Raw genomic sequence first — 8301 nt, 5'->3', positions numbered from 1 at the left:
AACTGTCAATTCAACTCCCATCAGTCTCAATTCCATAATATTTGCCACCCGTGCACACTGTACACAAGATAGTCTCCCTGAAGACTTCCTACTCAAGGCATCTGCTACTACATTGGCTTTTCCAGGATGATGGTGGATATTACAATCATAATCTTTGATTAACTCCATCCAACGCCTCTGTCTCAAATTTAAATCCTTCTGTGTAAACAAATACTTCAAACTCTGATGATCTGTAAATATTTCACAAAGTTCACCATACAGATAATGCCTCCACAATTTTAAAGCAAAAACAATAGCAGCTAACTCCAAATCATGTGTAGGATAATTCAATTCATGATTCTTCAATTGTCTAGAAGCATAGGCAATTACTTTACCATTTTGCATCAAAACACATCCCAGACCCTGATGTGAAGCATCAGTGTAAATCACAAAACCCTCACCACCACACGGAATAGTTAACACTGGGGCTGACGTTAACTTTTTCTTCAATGCTTCAAAACTTCTTTGGCATTCCTCACCCCACACAAACTTTACTTCTTTCCGGGTCAACTTTGTCAATGGCAATGCGATACTAGAAAACCCTTGGATGAACCTCCGGTAATAACCTGCTAATCCCAGAAAACTTCTGACTTCTGTCACATTGGTAGGCCTTTCCCATTTCACCACTGCTTCCACTTTTGATGGGTCAACATAAATACCATCCCCAGATACTACATGCCCCAAAAAGACAACTTTATCAAGCCAAAACTCACATTTGCTGAACTTAGCAAAGAGTTGTTTTTCCCGTAACATCTGTAACACAATTCTTAAATGCTTTTCATGTTCATTCACACTCCGAGAATATATCAAAATATCATCGATGAAGACAATAACAAAAGAATCAACGTATCGATGAAATACTCGATTCATTAAATCCATAAACACCGCTGGAGCATTGGTTAACCCAAAAGGCATTACCAAAAACTCATAATGACCATATCGAGTTCGAAAAGCAGTTTTCGAAATATCACTATCCTTTACCTTCAACTGGTGATATCCTGACCTCAAATCAATCTTAGAAAACACCTTTGCCCCTTGCAACTGATCAAACAGATCATCAATTCGTGGCAATGGATACTTATTTCTGATGGTCACTTTATTTAACTGTCTGTAGTCAATACACAACCGCATAGTACCATCCTTCTTCTTAACAAATAACACCGGTGCACCCCACGGTGAAATACTAGGTCGAATAAAGCCTTTATCTAGTAAATCTTGCAACTGTATCTTCAACTCTTTCAATTCTGTCGGTGCCATTCGATACGGAGCAATAGAAATTGGAGTTGTTCCTGGTACTAACTCAATGGTAAAATCTACCTCCCTGTCCACTGGCAACCCTGGTAATTCTTCTGGAAACACATCTGTGAATTCCCTTACCACTGGTACATTTTCAAGTGTCATATCTTTATTTTCAGTATCAACCACATAAGCCAAGTAACCCTGACACCCTTTCTTCAACAACTTCCTGGTTTGTATAGCTGAAATGAGACAGTTTGGAATAACATTTCTTTCTCCTGTAAATCTAAATTCTGGCTCCCCTGGTATCTGAAAAACAACTTCTTTCCGAAAACAGTCTATTGAAGCGTGATACGCAGATAGCCAATTCATACCCAAAATGATATCAAAATCTGGTATACCCAACGGTATCAAATTTACCTTTAACTGTCTATCTCCCAATTGTAACACACAATCCCGGTATTCATTTGCAACCACTACCACTTCTCCCATTGGTGTAGAAATAAACAATTTACTATCTAATGATGAAAGTGGTCTACCCAAATGCATAGCAATAGATGATGCAACAAATGAATGGGTTGAGCCAGGATCAATAAGCACAGTAACATTTCTATCCAAAATAGAAAGTGTACCTGTCACCACTTCTGGTGTTGCTTGAGCATCCTGAAGTGTCATAGCAAACACTCTTCCCTGGGCTTGCGAACCACTTGTAACACCCTTACCTCCTCTTGACGAGTTCCCCTGTGCAAAACCTCTACCAGAACCAGCAACACTGCCCACTGAGGTCATTCCTGTCAACATAGGACAATCTCTCCTCCGATGACCCGGCTGATGGCAATGATAGCACTCTTCTGCTTTCAAGATAGGACAATCCTTCTTCTGGTGACCTTCCTTTCCGCACTGAAAACACCCCCTGCCAGTACCACGTCCTCCAAAACTACCTTGTTGAACAGATTGTTGTTCGGAAAACCCTTGACCTCTTCCAATACTTGATGTCTGGCCTTGAGATTCACCACCCCTTCCCCTTCCATACCGCGACCTTTGACTTTTCTGACTTGCAATTCCTTCACCTCCTCTTGACTGTGACGGCTCAGATCTATTTCTTTTGTATTGTTCCCTTCTTTCTTGCAATTCTTTCACATCCCTTTCGGCAATCATGGCTTTATTCACAAGTCTGTTGTAATCTGTTTCCTCAAACACTGAAACTCTAGACTTAATAGCCGCCTCTAAACCATCCTGGAATTTTGTACATTTATCTTCTTCATTCTGTACAAACTTGGGTGCGAACCTCGATAAAGCTGTAAACTTAACTTCATAGTCAACCACAGACATTCTATCTTGTTTTAGGAGAATAAACTCCCGTTCCTTCTCTTTTCTGTAAATTGGAGGGAAATATTTCTCATAAAAAGCTTTAACAAATGGATTCCAGAATATCACCTCTTTCTCTCCTGGAGTGAGCAACAAATGTTTTGTCGTGTCCCACCAATAACTAGCTTCATTTTTGAACATAAATGTAGCTAAGTTTACCTTCTGGTCTTCTGCTGCACCCATCACTGCAAATATCGATTCCATTCTTCTTACCCACCCCTCTGCTTCTTCTGGTTTGGTAGTACCTGAAAATTCTGGGGGTGTTAACTTGATAAACCTCTCATACTCAGAGCCTTTCTTCCATTTCTGTTGTCTTTCCAGCCTTTCTTGTATCATCATTTGACTCGCCATAAATAGTTTGTTTTGTTCTGCCAAGTCTATTATAGCCTTTTCCATTTTCTGCATACCAGTTAAGCACTCCTGTTCTCTTCTCATACCACCCTGCATAGGTTGTTCTACTTCAGCCTCAACAGGAACATAAGTGGCTTCACCCTCAGTTCCATGATAATCACTTTCCCTTTCCATTTCTTTTTATCTGCAATGAATCTCAAATATAACAACATATATATGATACATAATCACCACTTATATCTGTTAATATAACATTAAGTCAAATAAATGACTCTACTACACACTTCTTACTGCCACTGCCAGTCTAGACTCTTCTGACCTCCAGAACCTAGAAAACCTAGGCTCTGATACCAAAAGTTGACACACCCCAACCCAATTTACATTATTAAACAAATTGAATAAATTGGAATGCATCTAACCATCTGCATTAACCTCCTTCAAATATAACGTCATCCTACATCAGAGCACCTGTTTAACAGTTTACAATTCAAAAACTACCTATAGGCCTGTTATGCAAATTCTGACAAACAAAAAAAAACATTAACGGCAACTTATACTATTAAATTCTATTACAATATTTACATATTAAACAAAAGACGTTCCATTGTTCTTTTTCCCATTCCCACTCAAAAATTCTAGACCTGGCAGTAGCGACCCAACCTTGTACCTGAAAAAAAATATAGATATGGAAGGAGTGAGCTTAAAGCCCAGTGAATGCAACACTACTACATCAGAGTAATATAAACAAATATTATCTGATAACTTCAATTAAACTTCATTAATATATTACAGGCATTAAAATATAGTACTCTCCTTCTAGGCCAGAGTATGGACCTTGTTTAGATATAGTACTCTCTTTCTTGGCCAGAGTATGGACCTTATTTAGTGTAGTACTCTCTTTCCAGGCCAGAGTATGGACCTTATATAATATATTACTCTCCTTCCAGGCCAGAGTATGGACCCTATTTAAATATAATCAAATTATATATATTCATCTTCAACTCACATAAACAACTTCAATACTTCAATTAAACACATCCAGGTATAAACTTCCAGTGAGTACACTCACCTTGGCTACTTTTCAAATTGTCTACTTATCCTTTGATATTGCTGAAGTGATCAGTTCATTCTCCTTGCCTGGACAAGAATATAACCAAGTTATATTTATTTTCTAAAGAGAATTAAATCACAATCATCACCTCAATTACAATTCTCAAACTTTATACACCCTTTTGGCTAAATTCTAATCACATGTCTTTATATAAATTTCCAGCTTGATGACCCCAAAGAAAATAACCATAACCATGGTATTACTTACACAAAACAGCCTTTGAATAAATAAATAAAATATAAAAAAATAGATGATACATATACTGGAACAATTAATTGGATTAATTATTCAAATAACTGAATAATCAACTTCCAACATAGAAATTATAATATAAAACCCCTCACCTTTGCTTGAATTCAACAACAATTTAGAGAGAAAACCCCCTTTTTCCTTTTCTATCCTCCTCCTCCGTATTTTTCTTCTCTCTTTGAACTATCACTAAATAGCTCACTGTTTTGATATATTTTGTGTGTCTCAACCAAAACAATGGCTTTCTCAAAGGCGGTCCAAACAGGTTTAAAAAGATAGAATTAACCTTATCTATATATAGAGTATATCTACATAATTGCGTGTCCTGTGTGTTCGGTCCAGCCTTGTGCAGCCAGCAACCTGACTTTACTCATCTCTATCCATATAAATGATAATTGAAACCTATATATATATACAACTATATATTGCAGCCACCAGCCACCACTTTAAAGCATAATAACTTTAGTCTTGAAAAGTATATAGTCACATGGATGGTGTAAATCTAGTCTCCAGGAAATGTAAATTGTCACATAGCTTATGTGACATGTGTTACCCAAAGTTTAATAATATTTTCTTCTTCTACGGCTGAAAAATCCCTCCTTTGTTTCTATTTGTATTTTTATTATTTTTTTTCTTTTTCTTGTCCATGCAAATCTCTAGACAACGTGTCACTTAGATATAAATGTGATTTTCCCCTCTTCATGACTCATGCGTGTGTGTGTCAATTAGTAACAGCCTCCTTTGGAAGCTTTTAGAATAAAGTGTATTACTAGATATCTATATACATGGGTGGGTGGAATATGTACTTGACCTGGTCAATAACTTACCCATATATATAAATAACTACTTGGTCAAACTTTAAAATAAAACATAAGTATATCAATATATATTAGAACCATCACACCACTTCCACCATTTATTACCTTCAGCACCAATGACCTTAGTAGACACCCATTCTCTAGTATCACACATATAACCACACACACGTACACATGGAATATTATCATTTTTATTATTTATTTTCTTACCATTGGCTGTCACCAACTTAATAAGTTTTGACACCAACTATTAACTTCACCATACAAACTACTACATAAAATATTCCATAAATGATGTCTAATAAAAATTAAATTATGCTAATAAAAAAAATAATTATGTATTGGGGCCTTACATGTTAAGTCACTAGACCTTTTTGGTGTATAAATATTGAATCTTGGAATAAAAATAAGAGTCAAGTTCCCTTTGACGTCACACAAAGTGTTTGAATGAGTAAAGAGTGAATCTTTGTGTGAAAATACCTCAATCAAGGTACCTGTTATGCCACTTGACCTTTTTGACGCGTAATGATTGAATCTTTGAAAGAAAATAAGAGTTTTGAGTTTCAGTTATTCGACTTCCCTTCGACGTCACAAAGAGTGTTTCAATGAGTAAAGATTGAATCTTTGAATGAAAATACCTCAATCAAGGTACCTGTTATGTCACTTGACCTATTTAATGCATAAAGATTGAATCTTTGAAAGAAAATGAGAGTTTTGAGTTAAACATATTCGAGTTCGCATTGGAGTCACAAAGAGTGTTTTAATGAGTAAAGGTTGAATCTTTGAATGAAAATAGCTCACTCAAGGTGCCTGTTGTGTCACTTGACCTTTTCAATGTATAAAGATTGAATCTTTGAAAGAAAATAAGAGTTTTGAGTTAAACTTATTCGAGTTCCCTTAGACGTCACAAAGAGTGTTTTAATGAGTAAAGATTGAATCTTTTAATGAAAATAGCTCAATCAGGGTAGCTGTTATGTCACTTGACCTTTTTGACGCATAAAGATTGAATCTTTGAAAGAAAATGAGAGTTTTGAGTTACAGTTATTCGAGTTCCCTTTGACGTCACAAAGAGTGTTTTAATGAGTAAGGATTGAATATTTGAATGAAAATACCTCAATCAAGGTACCTGTTATGTCACTTGACCTTTTTTAATGCGGAAAGATTGAATCATTGAAAGAAAATGAGAGTTTTGAGTCAAGCTTATTCGAGTTCCGTTCGACGTCACAAAGAGTGTTTTAATGAGTAGAGATTGAATCTTTGAATGAAAATACCTCAATTAGGGTACCTATTATGTCACTAGACTTTTTAAATGTATAAGAATTAAATATTTGAAAGAAATTTAGAGTTTTGAGCTAAACTTATTCGAGTTCCCTTTGACGTCACAAAGAGTGTAATAATGAGTAAAGATTGGATGTTTGAAAGAAAATACCTCAATCAAGGTACCTGTTATGTCAGTAGACCTTTTTAATGTATAAAGACTGAATCTTTGAAAGAATATGAGAGTTTTGAGTTAAATTTACTCGAGTTACCTTTGACGTCACAAAGAGTGTTTTAATGAGTAAAGATATAATCTTTTAATGAAAATGCCTCAATCAAGGTACCTGTCTTGTCACGTGACCTTTTTAATGTATAAAGATTGAATCATTGAAAGAAAATGAGAGGTTTGAGTTAAATTTATTCGAGTTCCCTTTAACATCACAAAGAGTGTTTGAATAAGTAAAGATTGAATTCTTGAATGAAAATACCTGAATCAGGGTACCTGTTATGTCACTAGAACTTTTTAACGTATAAAGATTGAATCTTTGACAGAAATTGAGAGTTTTGAGTTAAACTTATTCGGTTTCCCTTTGACGTCCCAAAGAGTGTTTTAATGAGTAAAGATTGAATCTTTGAATGAAAATACCTCAATCAACTTACCTGTTATGTCACTTGACCTTTTTAATGCGGAAAGATTGAATCATTGAAAGAAAATGAGGGTTTTGAGTTAAACTTATTCGAGTTCCGTTTGACGTCACAAAGAATGTTTTAATGAGCAGAGATTGAATCTTTGAATGAAAATGCCTCGATTGGGGTACCTATTATGTCACTAGGCTTTTTAAATGTATAAGAATTAAATATTTAAAAGAAATTTAGAGTTTTGAGCTAAACTTATTCGAGTTCCCTTTGACGTCACAAAGAGTGTAATAATGAGTAAAGCTTAAATCTTTGAAAGAAAATACCTCAATCAAGATGCCTGCTATGCCAGTAGACCTTTTTAATGTATAAAGACTGAATCCTTGAAAGAAAATGAGAGTTTTGAGTTAAATTTATTTGAGTTCCCTTCGACGTCACAAAGAGTGTTTTAATGAGTAAAGATATAATCTTTGAATGAAAATACCTCAGTCAAGGTACCTGTCATGTCACGTGACCTTTTTAATGTATAAAGATTGAATCATTGAAGGAAAATGAGAGGTTTGAGTTAAACTTATGCGAGTTCCCTATGACGTCACAAAGAGTGTTTGAATAAGTAAAGATTGAATTCTTGAATGAAAATACCACAATCAGGGTACCTGTTATGTCACTTGAACTTTTTAATGTATAAAGATTGAATCTTTGATAGAAATTGAGAGTTTTGAGTTAAACTTATTCGGTTTCCCTTTGACATCCCAAAGAGTGTTTTAATGAGCAAAGATTGAATCTTTGAATGAAAATACCTCAATCAACTTACCTGTTATGTCACCTGACCTTTTTAATGCATCAAGATTGAATCTTTGAAAGAAAGTGAGAGTTTTGAGTTAAACTTATTCGAGTTCCATTTCATATCACAAAGAGTGTTTTAATGAGTAGCGATTGAATCTTTGAATGAAAATACCCTAATTATGGTAACTATTATGTCACTCGACTTTTTTAAGGTATAAGGATTGAATCTTCGAAAGAAATTGAGAGTTTTGAGCTAAACTTATTCGAATTCCCTTTGACGTCACAAAGAGTGTTTTAATGAGTAAAGATTGAATCTTTGAATGAAAATACCTCAATCAAGGCACCTGTTAAGTCACTAGACCTTTTTAGTGTATAAATATTGAATCTTGGAATAAAAATAAGAGTCGAGTTCCCTTTGACGTCACACAAAGTGTTTGAATGAGTAAAGAG

At 35.1% G+C, this 8301-nt stretch overlaps 1 long non-coding RNA gene across 1 annotated transcript; it reads right to left on the bottom strand.

The window, feature by feature from the left end:
• Window positions 1–3393: 3393 nt before the first annotated feature.
• On the bottom strand, window positions 3394–5435 carry LOC132292925 (uncharacterized). Its single transcript, XR_009477614.1, has 3 exons — window positions 4450–5435; window positions 4064–4131; window positions 3394–3661 (listed from the first exon to the last, which is right to left on the bottom strand). It is a non-coding gene; the product is annotated as an uncharacterized LOC132292925 (long non-coding RNA).
• Between the last annotated feature and the right edge of the window lie 2866 nt (window positions 5436–8301).

This window comes from Cornus florida, unplaced genomic scaffold (genome assembly GCF_030987335.1).
Source record: "Cornus florida cultivar Cherokee Brave unplaced genomic scaffold, ASM3098733v1 CherokeeBrave_3.0.0_Hap2_scaffold_9, whole genome shotgun sequence".
NCBI classification, from domain to species: domain Eukaryota; kingdom Viridiplantae; phylum Streptophyta; class Magnoliopsida; order Cornales; family Cornaceae; genus Cornus; species Cornus florida.
The sequence above is the reverse complement of the archived record's forward strand: the minus strand, read 5'-3'. Positions and strand labels throughout refer to the sequence as shown.